Here is a 17,119-nt window from a genome sequence, read left to right on the forward strand (position 1 = left end):
AGAGATGTGACCCTAAATACAGCTTCCATGTCACCCAGCAGATGTAACTATAGCTTGTATGTCTGATAGCACAGCTAACATGAACATACATGAATGGTAAAACAAAATCTATTTGTTTCCATGATAAACCAGCCTTATTGCATAAGTCATGTTTTCCAGCTTCTAGTCATTTATTGTGCATGCTACCTTATATTTTCCAGTTGTTATTTTACTTTAATAAAATTGAGATATGTCATGCATGGGATTGGTACCATAAGGTTTAACCAAAATCTAAATGTAGATATCAGCAATATTATTTTGCATTAAGTTAGCAAACACTTGCTGTTAACATTAATATTTGCAAGCCTCCAAGCTTGGTAGCAAATCTACGCATGATTCCATGGTAAACCAGAGATATTGCATTAGTTGTTTTCCAGATTCTTGTCATTTATTGTACATGCTACCTTATATTTTTTAGTTTTCAGCTCATCAACCTCGGTTTTGCATATTCTAAACTAGCTAGCTCTGGCTGCTACATTCCCAGAGTTAGCAAACGTTAGTCTGTTAACATGAATATTTGCAAGCCTCCTCCAAGCACAAACATCACATACCTGTTGCATTTCACCATCCACTTATTTAGCTGCTGTCGCATCCCTTGACATGCCATCTCCTTTAACCTCCTTCTTTTTCTATTTTTAGCCCCCGACCGCTTTTTTGCTTCATTCATCTTTTTTGAGTTTCAACGATAACGCACTCCTGTGCTGCTCCTCAGCGATCACGTGCGCGCCCCCGCCCGCTCGCGATACCCTTCTATGTCAAAATAAATTCAATGATGGAATATTATGAGGGCACCGACGCCTACTCAAGCCTGTTAGTCCTCTAAAATTTATATAACTTTTTTTATATTTAACTTGTATAAATTTTATATAAATGTATATAACTTATAAAAAATAAAAAAAAATGTAACCATCGCTTTGGCGCCCTCATGATGCGGCGCCCCTATGCGCCGCATATAGCGCATACCCACTTTTTGCGCCACTGGCTACAAACAACTGTGCCTTTGACACAAGTTTACAATAACGATAGGAGCACGGCAAGTCAACAGCATTGAAGCGTGTGAAGAGGCTTTCCAGACAAGTAGCAGTGAGTATTTGTTCTTTTTCCTAGCATTATTTTCCTTTAATTACTATTATCATCAGTCTACTAGGCTGCATTCCCACTAATTAGCAAATATATTTTGACATAGCAGACGTTTTGACGGCCATTCTGAATCTTCGAAGAAGGAAACGCAAAGCATTAGAGGACACTCTTTTTTCTGCGCCAATACGATTCATTTTGCTGTGCGTTCCCAGGCAGCACGCACGCTTCTCGAGCAAGAGCCCGGATAGCTCATTCGGTAGAGCATCAGACTTTTAATCTGAGGGTCCAGAGTTCAAGTCCCTGTTCGGGTGAACGAGCATCTTTTTGTGGAGCGGTACGTTTTGTTGTTGAGTTCTTGCTGATCTACACTGGCCTCGGGCAGCGACGCTGCAAGGCACCAATCCACAAACGACGTGCCCCTTTCAGCCAGCTTTTAGTCGTGGCCGAGTGGTTAAGGCGATGGACTAGAAATCCATTGGTGTCTCCCCGCGCAGGTTCGAATCCTACCGACTACGTTGACAGCATGCGCCTGCTTTAGTTTGTAACCTTCTGGAGGCCTAGCTTAAACTTTATAAAAGGAAAAACAGAATCCTTTTCTTTTCAGTGACTTCTTCTCCAGAGTCACTGTTACAGGATTACCCTTGAAAAGAGTTATGTTGGTAAGAAACAGTTTTGTCTGCAAGCTAAAGATGAAAAGGCCCCTTTGTATTCAAGGACACGTCAGGTAGACTGGTAGCTCGCAGTGATCGTATAGTGGTTAGTACTCTGCGTTGTGGCCGCAGCAACCCCGGTTCGAATCCGGGTCACGGCAAGATTTTCTGGGTGCCATTGAAATTGAGCTCCATGTCGCCACCTGTCCTCACCCCGTCCTTCAGACTACTCTTTTTGTGCACGGCGCGTGCCCTTGATGTGCTCTGGATGTTCGAGTGAATTGAAACTGGGACCTTCTTTGAAAGCACGAGCTTTCAGGTTCGAACCCTTAGAGAAAAGACTGAAAACGAAATGCTCCTATTTATGTGGGAAGAATCTTGCTTCAGAGAGAATATGGTGCGTGTATATTTTCTAATCGCTAGGTGTCAGTACACTCGCTGGCTGTTACCTAGAGTGCCGCGGGCTTGCTATTTGCTACGAACAACTGCGCCTTTGACACAAGTTTACAATAACGATAAGAGCGCGGCAAGTCAACAGCATTGAAGCGTGTGAAGAGGCTTTCCAGACAAGTAGCAGTGAGTTTTTGTTCTTTTTCCTAGCATTATTTTCCTTTAATTACTATTATCATCAGTCTAATAGGCTGCATTCCCACTAATTTGCAAATATATCTTGACATAGCAGACGTTTTGACGGACATTCTGAATCTTCGAAGAAGGAAACGCAATGCATTGGAGGACACTCTTTTTTCTGCGCCAATACGATTCATTTTGCTGTGCGTTTCGACACAGCACGCACGCTTCTCGAGCAAGAGCCCGGATAGCTCAGTCGGTAGAGCATCAGACTTTTAATCTGAGGGTCCAGGGTTCAAGTCCCTGTTCGGGCGAACGAGCGTCTTTTTGTGGAGCGGTACGTTTTGTTGTTGAGTTCTTGCTGATCTACACTGGCCTCGGGCAGCGACGCTGCAAGGCACCAATCCAAAAACGACGTGCCCCTTTCAGCCAGCTTGTAGTCGTGGCCGAGTGGTTAAGGCGATGGACTAGAAATCCATTTGGCTCTCCCCGCGCAGGTTCGAATCCTACCGACTACGTTGACAGCATGCGCCTGCTTTAGTTTGTAACCTTCTGGAGGCCTAGCTTAAACTTTATAAAAGGAAAAACAGAATCCTTTTCTTTTCAGTGACTTCTTCTCCAGAGTCACTGTTACAGGATTACCCTTGAAAAGAGTTATGTTGGTAAGAAACAGTTTTGTCTGCAAGCTAAAGATGACAAGGCCCCATTGTATTCAAGGACACGTCAGGTAGACTGGTAGTTCGCCGTGATCGTATAGTGGTTAGTACTCTGCGTTGTGGCCGCAGCAACCCCGGTTCGAATCCGGGTCACGGCAAGATTTTCTGGGTGCCATTGAAATTGAGCTCCATGTCGCCACCTGTCCTTCAGACTACTCTTTTTGTGCACGGCGCGTGCCCTTGATGTGCTCTGGATGTTCGAGTGAATTGAAACTGGGACCTTCTTTGAAAGCACGAGCTCTCAGGTTCGAACCCTTAGAGAAAAGACTGAAAACGAAATGCTCCTATTTATGTGGGAAGAATCTTGCTTCAGAGAGAAGATGGTGCGTGTGTATTTTCTAATCGCTAGGTGTCAGTAAATTCGCTGGCTGTTACCTAGAGTGCCGCGGGCCTGCTATTTGCTACGAACAACTGCGCCTTTGACACAAGTTTACAATAACGATAAGAGCGCGGCAAGTCAACAGCATTGAAGCGTGTGAAGAGGCTTTCCAGACAAGTAGCAGTGAGTTTTTGTTCTTTTTCCTAGCATTATTTTCCTTTAATTACTATTATCATCAGTCTAATAGGCTGCATTCCCACTAATTTGCAAATATATTTTGACATAGCAGACGTTTTGACGGCCATTCTGAATCTTCGAAGAAGGAAACGCAATGCATTGGAGGACACTCTTTTTTCTGCGCCAATACGATTCATTTTGCTGTGCGTTCCGACGCAGCACGCACACTTCTCGAGCAAGAGCCCGGATAGCTCAGTCGGTAGAGCATCAGACTTTTAATCTGAGGGTCCAGGGTTCAAGTCCCTGTTCGGGCGAACGAGCGTCTTTTTGTGGAGCTGTACGTTTTGTTGTTGAGTTCTTGATGATCTACACTGGCCTCCGGCAGCGACGCTGCAAGGCAGCAATCCACAAACGACATGCCCCTTTCAGCCAGCTTGTAGTCGTGGCCGAGTGGTTAAGGTGATGGACTAGAAATCCATTGGGGTCTCCCCGCGCAGGTTCGAATCCTACCGACTACGTTGAGAGCATGCGCCTGCTTTAGTTTGTAACCTTCTGGAGGCCTAGCTTAAACTTTATAAAAGGAAAAACAGAATCCTTTTCTTTTCAGTGACTTCTTCTCCAGAGTCACTGTCACAGGATTACCCTTGAAAAGAGTTATGTTGGTAAGAAACAGTTTTGTCTGCAAGCTAAAGATGACAAGGCCCAATTGTATTCAAGGACACGTCAGGTAGACTGGTAGTTCGCCGTGATCGTATCGTGGTTAGTACTCTGCGTTGTGGCCGCAGCAACCCCGGTTCGAATCCGGGTCACGGCAAGATTTTCTGGGTGCCATTGAAATTGAGCTCCATGTCGCCACCTGTCCTTCAGACTACTCTTTTTGTGCACGGCGCGGGCCCTTGATGTGCTCTGGATGTTCGAGTGAATTGAAACTGGGACCTTCTTTGAAAGCACGAGCTCTCAGGTTCGAACCCTTAGAGAAAAGACTGAAAACGAAATGCTCCTATTTATGTGGGAAGAATCTTGCTTCAGAGAGAAGATGGTGCGTGTATATTTTCTAATCGCTAGGTGTCAGTAAATTCGCTGGCTGTTACCTAGAGTGCCGCGGGCCTGCTATTTGCTACGAACAACTGCGCCTTTGACACAAGTTTACAATAACGATAAGAGCGCGGCAAGTCAACAGCATTGAAGCGTGTGAAGAGGCTTTCCAGACAAGTAGCAGTGAGTTTTTGTTCTTTTTCCTAGCATTATTTTCCTTTAATTACTATTATCATCAGTCTAATAGGCTGCATTCCCACTAATTTGCAAATATATTTTGACATAGCAGACGTTTTGACGGCCATTCTGAATCTTCGAAGAAGGAAACGCAATGCATTGGAGGACACTCTTTTTTCTGCGCCAATACGATTCATTTTGCTGTGCGTTCCGACGCAGCACGCACACTTCTCGAGCAAGAGCCCGGATTGCTCAGTCGGTAGAGCATCAGACTTTTAATCTGAGGGTCCAGGGTTCAAGTCCCTGTTCGGGCGAACGAGCGTCTTTTTGTGGAGCTGTACGTTTTGTTGTTGAGTTCTTGATGATCTACACTGGCCTCCAGCAGCGACGCTGCAAGGCACCAATCCACAAACGACATGCCCCTTTCAGCCAGCTTGTAGTCGTGGCCGAGTGGTTAAGGCGATGGACTAGAAATCCATTGGGGTCTCCCCGCGCAGGTTCGAATCCTACCGACTACGTTGACAGCATGCGCCTGCTTTAGTTTGTAACCTTCTGGAGGCCTAGCTTAAACTTTATAAAAGGAAAAACAGAATCCTTTTCTTTTCAGTGACTTCTTCTCCAGAGTCACTGTTACAGGATTACCCTTGAAAAGAGTTATGTTGGTAAGAAACAGTTTTGTCTGCAAGCTAAAGATGACAAGGCCCCTTTGTATTCAAGGACACGTCAGGTAGACTGGTAGCTCGCCGTGATCGTATAGTGGTTAGTACTCTGCGTTGTGGCCGCAGCAACCCCAGTTTGAATTCGGGTCACGGCAAGATTTTCTGGGTGCCATTGAAATTGAGCTCCATGTCACCACCTCTCCTCACCCCTTCCTTCAGACTTGTCTTTTTGTGCACGGCGCGTGCCCTTGATGTGCTCTGGATGTTCGAGTGAATTGAAACTGGGACCTTCTTTGAAAGCACAAGCTCTCAGGTTCGAACCCTTAGAGAAAAGACTGAAAACGAAACGCTCCTATTTATTTCGGAAGAATCTTGCTTCAGAGAGAATATGGTGCGTGTATATGGTTGGAGATATTGCCTTTGTGTTCAAACCCTGTTCCTCAACGGCATCTGCTGAAGAAAGGGAGTGGACACACTCGTCGATGGCCCCAGAATACAAGCATTAAAAAAAAGAGTTGGCAGGAAAACTGATAGTGCGCTATAGACATTGGAGATGCACCAGTTCTTGACACAAGAGAACAAGAATGAAAACAAAGAGTGGCAGGAGGGGATGAATCAAGTCCAGTGAAGCAGGCTTTGATCACAGCTGCAAAAATATGGAGCGCTTCACGTATTTGCATGTCATTCTTTCGCTCTGTGCCCAGCAATGTTCTCTGGATGCCGGCCAATCAGCAGCTCGGATTGTCGAGCGTTTTCGGTTTTGGGCCAATCAGCAGCTCGTACCCCTACTTCACGTGTCGGCTGTTCCTCTGGACGCCCCTGCGTCTGTGGGGCGTCCGGCCGACATGCTGTAATAGGGCCCTCACCAAGTGTGGGCTCTACAGGACCATCCGGAGGGTCCTGGACATCGACGGCTGGTACTTGATGGCCACCGAGTACCTGGAGTGCCGTCGGTGTAAGAGGAAGGTAGCTGCCTGGTCGCAGGAGGTCGTGGGTCAGCTGGGAGAGGGGCATCGCGCCCTCTTCCCGGCAATCCTCACCTACAAGTAAGTAGCTGTCTGAACACTGTCACAGTATGTCTGTTTGTGGCGCCCTCTTCCCGGCAATCCTCACCTACAAGTAAGTAGCTGTCTGAACACTGTCACAGTGTGTCTGTGTGTGGCGCCCTCTTGCCGGCAATCCTCACCTACAAGTAAGTACCTGTCTGAACACTGTCACAGTGTGTCTGTGTGTGGCTCTTCTGTAACACATGATGTGCTCCTCTCTGTAGGCTTGCCTGCGACCGGCGGGTAATCATCCAGCTGCGTGAGCGTCCTCGGGGGAACAGCGCCACACAGCTGTACAAAAAACTCTGTGAGGCACACACAAAGGCCTGGATGCGGCGGTCCATACACTACCTCAGCGTCATGGAGCCCTTCACGTCGCGAGGTGTCGTGCGCATGTGCACCCCACCACCAAAACCGCCACCCGTGCCCCAGTACGCATGGCTGTTAATGGTGTACTGCCACGACATCCTCTCCCGCCTGGAGGACGTGAAGGCCCGGGTCACCTCCGTCTTTGGAACGGTTTTGAAGATGGATTCGACCAAGAAGGTAAATGTGGTGCTATGTATGTATAAATATATATGTATATAAATGTGGTGCGGAGTATCACGCTCTAGCTATGTGCGTGCAGCCTTACTGAGATGCTTTATTCTTTCAAACAGGTGACCCGGAAGCTCGCCGGTGCTGCTGCCCAGACCGCAGCGTGGGCAACGAACGTCGGCAACGAGCAAGGACAGGTGCTCATGTCCGTGCTCACGGACGCCGAGGGTGCCGGCCTGTTGCCCATGGCTGCGGGGTTAATGCGGCAGTATCGGGACGCTGGGGTGGAGCCGCCTCAGCTCCTCTACGTCGACCGGGACTGTTGTTCGTCCCACGGGGGATCCAAGACAGCTGACATGTTCGGGAAGTGGGACAAGCTGGTGGTCCGGCTGGACATCTGGCACCTGATGCGGCGGTTCGCGTCAGGTGCGTTGTGGCAAAAACAATAATTAAACAAACAGCATCACAGTAAGAGACATCATGGTTCCATAACATGATATAACATGCATTTTTCCATAACAGGTGTCACCACCGAGAGCCACCAGCTGTATAAACCCTTCCTGCAGCAGCTGTCTTCGTGCATCTTCTTGTGGGACCCAGGGGACGCAGCCCGGTTGCTCAAGGCGAAGAAGAGGATGCTTGAGGCGCAGGGGATGACCTTCTCGTCCGACGCCGGAGTGTGGAGGCACGTCAGCCGCAAGAATATTGCTCTCCATTGCCGTCGCTGCACGCGTGGAGCGGCGGAGACGGAGCGGCTGATCGGTGACCTCCTGGAAACCTTCGGCGGTGCCAACGGACGAGACACCATGGGGATTTCCCTGCTGGACCAAGACCGCATCCAGAAGATCTGGACGGAGCAGCGGCGCCACCTCCATTGCATCCAGGACCCGCCGGGCGTGGAGCTGTACACTGAGACCGGCAGGATGACCAAGGGGGGGATCAGCCTGCCGGTGTACCGTTGTGCACGAGGCTCCACGTCCCTGGAGTCGTTCCACCTGCATCTCATCCCCTTCACTCCAGGTATGTTTAACATGCTTCACTGTCATGTCAATCTTTCACTGTCATCGACTCGCTGTCATTCACATTGTGTGCACTGAATAAACTGCTAAACAGATCTGTGTTCCTCCTCAGGAGAAAGTGCCAATGCCTGGCACTTCCAGGCATTTCTCCTGGAGGGGTTGACGCGGTGGAACGCCGACAGGGCGGCGTCCGTGGCACAGGAGGGACGGCCGCTGATCCGCTCCTACAATGGCCCCCTGCAGCACTCCCTTGACCAGCTCAGCCAAAGGGTGCTTGGCACGAATGTGGTCAAGGATTACACCAAGCCCAGGGAGTACACGGGTAAGAACACTCAAGCCACCGCGCTTACACCTGTCCACACTGAATGATATTTGTACCAGACTGACTGATGCGATTTGTGTTGTTGTACTTCAGGGGAACTCATCGGCATCGAGTACCTGTACTCCCAGACGGGCAGAGTGCTGCAGGACGTCAGCTTGGACCTTGACATTCCGGACGCGGGGGGGGGGCGTTCCCCAACTTGTCGAGGATGACGAGCTCGCCGACGGCCCGCAGGAGGTGGAGGACCTCACCCTGCCTGGCGAGTTCCCAGCTCCTCAGACGGACCCGCGGTCAGGGCGACCGGCTGACGCACCCGCGCCCGAGCCATCCAGTCCGACCGGTGCCCACGAGCCCGCACCCCACTCCCCCGGCCGGTCCTCGCCAGAGCCTCAGCAGGCTGCTGAGGTAAGCACCCCACCTCTTTGTGGTCTGCGACTGCAGTGCATCTCGCATCACCAAAAACTGCGCTCGCTCTGTTCCATCCAACTGACTTATTGTTTTCCATCTCTTCTTGTGTGTCTGCAGGACTACAGAGGACCGGATGACCAGCCGGGGTACCTGGCCGTGGTCCAGTTGGCCACGGCCTTGGTGGGGTTGCGTCACGACCCGGCCTTGTCCGAGGGGAGGGTAGACGAGCTTATCAGGCTCTACGAGGCCCTGTCACCGTACGACAGGGCCCGAGTAGTTTACCCTCCCCGCTACAGGGACAGGCCAGCTCAGGGGCGCTTCATGGCAGCCAAGCCAAGCCCCACCAGTATACCTGGTGTGGAAAGCTTGAGACGGTAAAGCTACGCTTCCATCATACATTTCCCTGGTGTACAAACAAGCTGCTTTATGTAATGTTGCCCATTATCATGCTCATATCTGTCATTGTTTTTGTCCATTGTCCACAGCTGCCTGGTCAGAGAGACCTCTGGACCTGCCAGCAGTCCCAGCGCAAGCCGGCTGGTAGAGGCAGTATGCACCCAGCTCTGCCGCTTGATCCCCTCGGGCAGCCGTGCGCGCGGTGCCCGGAGGTCGCGGTGGGACAGCATACTGCTTCGGTACCAGCACATCCGGGACCTTGTGCTGGGCCACCAGAGGCTGATGGCTCGGGCGCCCATACAGCTCTTTGAGCTGAACGCCAGGACCCTCTCGCTATTGTATGCTTGATGCTTTTGATGTTATGGTAATGACATGCTTGAATGGCATGCTCTCAAAATTGAACATGTAACTAAAACACTACGTTGAAATCCGTTTTCAGGTTCACCAGGATGCAGCGGGAGAAGGAGAGGACTGTGCTAGCTTCAGGCGTTGCAGCAGAGGGACGACCACCAGCGGCAGCGGCAGCGGGTTCGGCGCCGTGCCCAGCAACAGCGGTGGATCGTTCTCCGGCAGCAGCAACAGGCCAGGCGAGGACGGCAGCGCCAAGGGCGGCGGGACCTCTGGCAGCAGCACCGGCTGTGGCAGCACCGGTGCCTGTTCTGCCAGCGCCAGTGCGCCCACTGGCGCCTTTACCGCATGCCCCCTCAGCTGTTGTCCTGGCCATACCACCGGCTGCTGCAGCTGCAACAGGACCTTTTCCGGCAACACAGCCTCTCTTTCTGGACCTCTCACTGCCCCAGCAGAGTGTGAGGGTGCTCCCCATCCCAACGCTCCCTCTGACAACGCCAGCCCCACACGTCCTCTCGCTGCCGCTGGCCGCCGCACATCACGCCGGCCCTCGGCTGCCTGCACCACCTCCTGCTCCCCCTCCTCAGCCTCGCTCTGCGTACAAAACTGAATGGCTGAGGAGGAAGAGGGCTGAGCAGAGGGCAGCGGCAGGAGCAGTCGTCGCTGCCCGGGCCGGCGTGCCACAAGAACAAAAGTGCAGGAGATGCGGCCAGCCAAAGCGGAGGGAGACCGGACACACCCGCTACAGCAATGTACATTTTTGCTCTGCCGCCGCGGCGGGTAAGAGTGTGGAGGACTGACTGAGGGAGATGAAGGACCAGGGTCGAGCTCCGGACTGATTTCGCATTCTCGCTGGGGCAGGTGTATATAGTTGTTTCAATGTTTGTTTGTTTTTTAAAGACATTGACTTTACCCTCCACAAGGACCGGGACCTTGCCGCGGTGTGGAGGCTTCCTACAAACACCGGTCCACACCTGCCACAACTTTTCTACAGCAAAAAAAAACATTGTGTATCCCATTCACACCTGTACAACATTGCCATGCCTTTGTACTATTCTGATTCTTTGCACTGACAAGTTATACGGGCCTATACTGTGTGTGTATGCTGCCTATCATATGGCTTAAGAAAAAGAAAAGAAAACATTGTCTGTCCCATTTACACCTGTATAACACATTCACACCTGTATAACACATTGTCATGCATTTGTGCTGTCGTGATTTTATGCGTTGACAAGTTACATAGGCCTTTTGGACATGTGGGTATGTTCAATAATGTGGTCACTGTCTTTGGAGTTACGTCCAGTTGCCACTGGCTCTGTTGCCGCCGCGTTGGTACTTCACACTGTATGCTGCTGCTTTATGTATCCATGCATGTGTGTAATGAGCCCTTATACTATGCGTCTGTCTGCTGTGATTTATGTGGTTTAAAATAAGAGGAATGAAGCCTTGTGCCACTGTTCTGCATCACTACCACTGTTCTGCATCTCGCCCCAGAATATTTATGCCATGTGTCTGCTCTGATGCTCTATTTTTATTATTATTATTACTATCATCATCATCATCATCATCATCATCAAAATCATCATCATCATCATGTTTTATTGTATTGTAGTTTGAAATAAATAATCTATTTCACACTGTAGTCTACTGCTGCTGTGTTTGGTGTTTTCTGCATCTATACATCATCATCATCATCATCATCATCAACAACAACAACAACATCAACAACAACAGATATTTAATTGATATTTTTTTTACTGAAGAAAAAGGTGAAACGAATAATACACGGCATGTAACTTTTATTTATACATCGAAATAAAATTATTGACATAATATAAATGTAATATAATGTTTAACATAACAAATTGTAATATATATGCAGAAAAAGGTGAAACAATATAAATACAATATATCTATGCAGAAAAGGGTGAAACAATATAAAAAGGGGAAACAATATGAATACAATATATTATTTAACATACATTTTAATAAGGTGACACAATATAAATACAATATAATGTTTAACACAACAGATTTGAATAAAAGGTGAAACAAATAATACACAGCATGTTACTTTTATGTATACACATGAAATAGGCATAATATGAATATAATAGTGTGTAATATAATGTTTAATATTTGTGCTTCGGTCGGGATTCGATCCTGCGTTTTGATGGTGTCTCGTTTGTACCGCGTTTGTGCGACTGGGCATGCGCGAAGGCACTAATGCGCATGCGCGACAACAGAGAAGAACGATGGCTGAGCTTTTCCCAGGGGCTATGTTAATCTGCTCTGTATCGATCCAATTTTAGTATATATGCTGCCTTAGCAAGCACAAGTTTGGTGCCTAGCTCAAGGCATATCTACACCTCGGGTTCCAGCGAGCTATCACCAAGGTGGTAGGGCCCAGCGAGCCATCTCGCCTCTGCATACCTTTGCTTGACACAATGATTAATGCAAAAGCTCAATCAGTTTAGGAATAGGACACCTTAGAGCTTTAGGGTTCATAAATGGCCAATTCCACCATGATGTATGAGAGCATCTACTGAAAGAATGGGTTGGGCAGACTTATGGATGGTACCAAAATACAAGCTCTGAATGGGCTGTGTCCTCCAGGTTTTCGAGAAAAGACCGAGTTGGCAGAAAAACGGAAAGTGCTTAGCGGATGGTGACAGAATCAACACAAAGTGAGCATTTAATGTTGTGTTTAGACTATTGTCTTTATATCTGGCATTTATAACCACCTATCTTGTGGAACTGCGTTATTTGGACCAGTAACATTAAAATGATCACTTATTTTAAGGTGGATAAAAACATGTGTACAAAATGTTTTGAGCAAATGTATCACATAGTCACACATAGACGTCAAGATTTTGCATATGATTCACAACAACGGTGACAACCAAAACAAAAAAGCTTGGGAATCAAGGATGTTTTGTACTTTGAAAGCTACCCATCATGCATTGCAGCATGAAGCTTTTTTTTATTGTCACCATTGTTGTGAATCATACGCAAAATCTTGATCTCTGTGTTTGACTGTATGATGCATTTTCTCATAACATTGTGTAAACATGCTTTTCTTTTATCCACCTTCAAATAAGTGATCAATCTAATGGTACTGGACCAAATAATGCAGTTCCACAAGATTGGTGGTTATAAATGCCTGATATAAAGACAAAAGTCTAAACACAACATTAAATGCTCACTTTGTGATGATTTTATCATCATCAACGAGGAGCTGATGACAGTCGATCTTACTTTTTCTTGGCTTTCTCTGCCACAACAATGGTGTTATACAAACACACAGTTACAACAGCCACGGTAAAGTTAAAGTAAGAAGAACTGGGACCAAGAGCCCAACTAAAGCAAACACTCATCACCACAATGGTTACTTAAAATAAAACATGATGTTGAAAATATGTCCACAATGGCCACATTTGAACTAGTTTTTAAACTGGTACGAAGGTTCGATGGACGTCTATATCGGACGTGCAGAACACGTCAAAAAAAGACGTCATAAAAACGTTCATTCTGGCTCCTCAGTGGACGTCTTTTCAACGTCCGACTTTTGTGACAAAGACGTTGAAAAGACGTCTTTTGGACATCATGTTGTTTAGTGGGTACTCCGTTGCCAACCAACACTAGCAGAGCTAGCTTCTCTCTACCCCATGCCTTGTCAACAAAATTATTCTAGTCGTGATTTCTAGTGTTTAATCCTAGGTACGAGAGACAGATGTGTTGAAAACGTCAATGAGTACATGAAGCGTCTGACATCAAATGTTTTATTTAGCTACAAGTCCAACGCATACTAGAATCCTTGATGTTCAGCTCAGGGGAAAAGATGTAACGTTAGTTCACTGCACAGGATGGGAATGGAATCCTATTCCTCCTTCCCAAATGCCCCCTCGCCCAAAGAGTGAACTGCCGGTACGCTGTTAACCTTAACAGTCTGAGAAGAGGATATAAGTTAGCCTAGCCTAGCCCAGTTGCCAATTCGTAAAATACACTGTTACATACCAGCTACTTATGGGGCGCTCCAGCGTCTCAGCTCGGACATCCCTTAGAGATAGCATAGCCTCCTCCAACATGTCTCTCTCACCGCACAGCATCCGAAATGAACGGTGCATGGTGATGCATTTTCGCCGATCAATAAATGTTCCAGGTTGACCTCTCTGCAACAGTTCGACTCCGGTGCAGTGTCCATGCTCCGGCAGTGCCCGCGCCCACACACTTCCCCCAAACGATCCTGTACTGTATGTGGAGCCTGAAACTGGTTCAGATTTTTAGTTACTCTTGCTTTCATATTATAGTTTGAATTCATTTTCTACAATATTTATTTCATAATTTAATTAAAAATTAAAAGGTTTTTAATTAAAAATTAATAACAACCTGATAAAAAAAATTGGACCAGGCACAGGGTCAGAGTGTTTGCAAAAACAGGTATTTCATTTTACTTTAAAGGATCATTCAAACAAAATGTTAGTGCAACTCTGTTAAGGAATGCTAAATTATACTCACTGTATTTTTACTTCAGGTGACTATGAAACTGCAAAGAAGTGGTCCAAAAGAGCAGCTGTGCAGTCTTCTGTGGAGAGCTCTGATGACGTTCCCAAGAGAAAAAAACGACCAGTGTGTCTCAGCAGCTCTGATGGAGGTATGAACCTGAGCATGTGAAATAAGTTTACAAGTAAACAATTAAAGTAATTCTAAAATCATTTTTATTCATTTTTTTAAAAGATACTTCTTCAGTACCTCACCCCAAAAAGAAGAGCCGGGTGAACTGTACATCAACTGGTAGGCCTTTCTTAGTTTTAATTATTTTACTTTACCACTTGTGCACAATTTCATATTAAAAAGTGTTTGGGGGTTTTCAGAATACCAAAATCTCATTAGTTGATTGATACCAATACCAGTACATTTCATCGTTTTTCGTTTGTTCCTATTTTTTAGTAATTACCTTCTAATTTACAGTGGAACCTCAGCTGCCATTTCCCCGAGCATTTAAACCCAACAAACAAACCACACTAACACCAGCAAGACCTGAAGATTATACCATTCTTGATGCATCATTAAGACCAGTGCCTCCTAGAGACATCCAGAAGAATGGTAAATGCAAAACATAATTTGAAACTTAGTTTTTACCTTTATTTGAATGAATCAATCTTGATTCTCCCAGATCAACTCCTGAGTTACTCACTCAGAGAATCATCAGCATTGAGAGTGAGATGAAGGCGATGAGGAGCTCAACAGCAGCCCTGTATGAACTGTGCTCGTGCCCTGGGTGATGGGACTAGTCAGCGAGTGGAGGAGATGAGCCTTGATGTGTGTGCCACTATGGAGGAACTCCTCTCTCTCTCGAAAGAAAAAATGAAGAGGAGACATTTCGGAATAGTGTGGTATGTTAATAGTGAACTATCCGTGAAATGCCAAAAAAGTGTTAGAATTAAGTTAAATAACAAAAGTTATTACCATTTTGAAAATGTATTCCATCTTGTAGACACACCATTTAAGTCTTGTTGGAGGTCCAAACCCTGGGGAAAACACCCGTAGGGTGATGCGGGCACTGGCCTCCTACAGTGTCTGGAAGGAGTTTAGTCTGAAGGGGAAGAAAGGGAAGAGCAAGTCCTATATGTTAGTGACACAAAAAACCTGTATTACCAGTACTTTTTTAACCATTGCTGCATAGTTAAGGAATTTAATATTACAGAGGCAGTGATGATGTCCAATCCTAGAATCCAGCAAGCAACAGTGGAGGACATTGTGGCAGACACACTTAAGCTCCAGCAAGCTGTCAGAATGTAAGCTCCTTTGGTGCAGTTTTCTATAAAATAGTTATTATAGTCTAATTACATAATTAAAAAAAAAAGGGAGATTACATGTTTGTCAGGAACCAATCAGACACCACATCCTTCACAACACAACGATCACTCTCACCAGAATTCTAATCACCTGCACCTGTTCACAATCAATAGCCTCTGAATAAAAACACTCACCACAGCTTCATTCACCGTCAAGCCTCCAACAGGAACAGACCATTTCCCGCTGTCTACCAAAGTCTATCTCCTCGTCATCGCCGACCAAGTAACGTATACTCACCTGTGTATTACTGATCTCTGCATTCCTGTTCCACTGTCTTCAGACATCCTACCCGAGTCCTGGTTTCCTGCATTTCCTGTCTGGATCCCTGTTCCCTAGAATCCTGTATTTTCCTGAGTCCCTGTGTTCACGCCGAGTTGTCTCATCCACGACGACACCTGAAAGAGAAAAGACAAGTATGAATGATCTGTGACCGCTTGACATCCAATTAACCTGAAGAGGACCTGCTCACCTGTTATCTGCCCCGCACGTAGAGACCCTCACCGCATCTGCACCTGAACTCTGAGAATACTCACCTATGCACTTGTGTCACGTTCAATAAAGCTGTGTTGGGATTCACTTACCTCTGTCTCCTTGCCTGTATCCTGACAGAAGGCTTGACCAACTACCGCTATGGATCCAACACAACCGCCAATCGATGCGGCGAGTTCGTGTCCTCAGCCCACCGCCACTTCTGCGAACCCCACTTCCACGCTAGTATGCATTGCTAGCCCCGCTTCCCGACCAGCGGCCTTCTCTGGCCGGGCGGAGGATTGCAATGGCTTCATATTGCAGTGTTCGCTCATCTTTGACCAGCAACCTCATCAATTCCCCACAGATCGTTCGCGAATCTCTTTCATCATCCAGCAGTATCTGGAACAGCATTGAGATGGGCTGAATCGCTGTGGGCACAGGAGACTGAGGTTATCAGGTCACTACAAAATTTCATAAATCATTTCAAGGAAGTTTTCGGCCAACCAGTCAGTGATTCCACCATCAGTGATAAGTTAATTCAACTCCGTCAAGGAAAAAGACCCGTTTCAGAGTACTCCATTGAATTCCGGACTCTGGCTTCAGTGAGCGGTTGGAACGAAAAGGCTCTCTTGGCTGTTTATCGCGGCGGACTAAATCCTGCACTTCGTCTCCAAATGGCGATCTATGATGATAACCTGGGACTAGAGAAATTCATACAGCAAACTCTCCGTGTTCATCAACGATCTCAGAGCTGCTATCGAGATGCTCGACTTTCTCATGTCACATCCCCTCATGTCCTGGCAAACCATGAGTCTGAAAAACCCCCTGAGGAAATGCAAGTCGATGCTCATCGACTCACCCAAGCTGAACGCTCTCGTCGCAGAGAAATGAAGTTATGTCTGTACTGTGGTGGTAAAGGTCATTTTCGATTTCCATGTCCCATTCGGCCACCTCAGATGACGGTAAGCTCCGTTCTGGATCACCACGATGTATCGACCCCGCTCACTATCTCTGTAACCTTGAAAATCCTAAATTCCCATGTATCTGCAACAGCCATCGTCGATTCCGGATCAGCGGGGAACTTCATATCAGGACGGCTCAGCGAGAAACTTAACCTCAGGAAGGTCGACATTCCCAAGCCATATTCCATCCATGGAGTGACCGGCGAACCCATTAACAAGGGGTATGTGACATCTCAAATAACACCCATCCAGTTGTCTATTGAAAAGCTTCACCATGAAATGTTCGAACCTTTCATTCTACAAAATAGCCAAACAGACATCATCCTCGG

General features: G+C 47.1%; 8 non-coding genes across 8 annotated transcripts; all 8 read left to right on the forward strand.

Annotated features, from left to right (window-relative positions):
• The first annotated feature begins 1,552 nt into the window (after positions 1 to 1,552).
• On the forward strand, positions 1,553 to 1,634 carry trnas-aga (transfer RNA serine (anticodon AGA)). The gene has a single exon. It is a non-coding gene; the product is annotated as a tRNA-Ser (tRNA).
• A 946-nt stretch (positions 1,635 to 2,580) lies between these two features.
• trnak-uuu (transfer RNA lysine (anticodon UUU)) lies at positions 2,581 to 2,653 on the forward strand. Its single transcript has one exon. It is a non-coding gene; the product is annotated as a tRNA-Lys (tRNA).
• A 122-nt stretch (positions 2,654 to 2,775) lies between these two features.
• Positions 2,776 to 2,857, forward strand: trnas-aga (transfer RNA serine (anticodon AGA)). Its single transcript has one exon. It is a non-coding gene; the product is annotated as a tRNA-Ser (tRNA).
• A 224-nt stretch (positions 2,858 to 3,081) lies between these two features.
• Positions 3,082 to 3,153, forward strand: trnah-gug (transfer RNA histidin (anticodon GUG)). Its single transcript has one exon. It is a non-coding gene; the product is annotated as a tRNA-His (tRNA).
• Positions 3,154 to 3,792: 639 nt separating this feature from the next.
• trnak-uuu (transfer RNA lysine (anticodon UUU)) lies at positions 3,793 to 3,865 on the forward strand. Its single transcript has one exon. It is a non-coding gene; the product is annotated as a tRNA-Lys (tRNA).
• Positions 3,866 to 3,987: 122 nt separating this feature from the next.
• Positions 3,988 to 4,069, forward strand: trnas-aga (transfer RNA serine (anticodon AGA)). Its single transcript has one exon. It is a non-coding gene; the product is annotated as a tRNA-Ser (tRNA).
• A 935-nt stretch (positions 4,070 to 5,004) lies between these two features.
• trnak-uuu (transfer RNA lysine (anticodon UUU)) lies at positions 5,005 to 5,077 on the forward strand. Its single transcript has one exon. It is a non-coding gene; the product is annotated as a tRNA-Lys (tRNA).
• A 122-nt stretch (positions 5,078 to 5,199) lies between these two features.
• Positions 5,200 to 5,281, forward strand: trnas-aga (transfer RNA serine (anticodon AGA)). Its single transcript has one exon. It is a non-coding gene; the product is annotated as a tRNA-Ser (tRNA).
• The last annotated feature ends 11,838 nt before the right edge of the window (positions 5,282 to 17,119 follow it).

This window comes from Siphateles boraxobius, unplaced genomic scaffold (genome assembly GCF_051911475.1).
Source record: "Siphateles boraxobius isolate OS27281-9 unplaced genomic scaffold, OSU_SipBor_1 51, whole genome shotgun sequence".
NCBI classification, from domain to species: domain Eukaryota; kingdom Metazoa; phylum Chordata; class Actinopteri; order Cypriniformes; family Leuciscidae; genus Siphateles; species Siphateles boraxobius.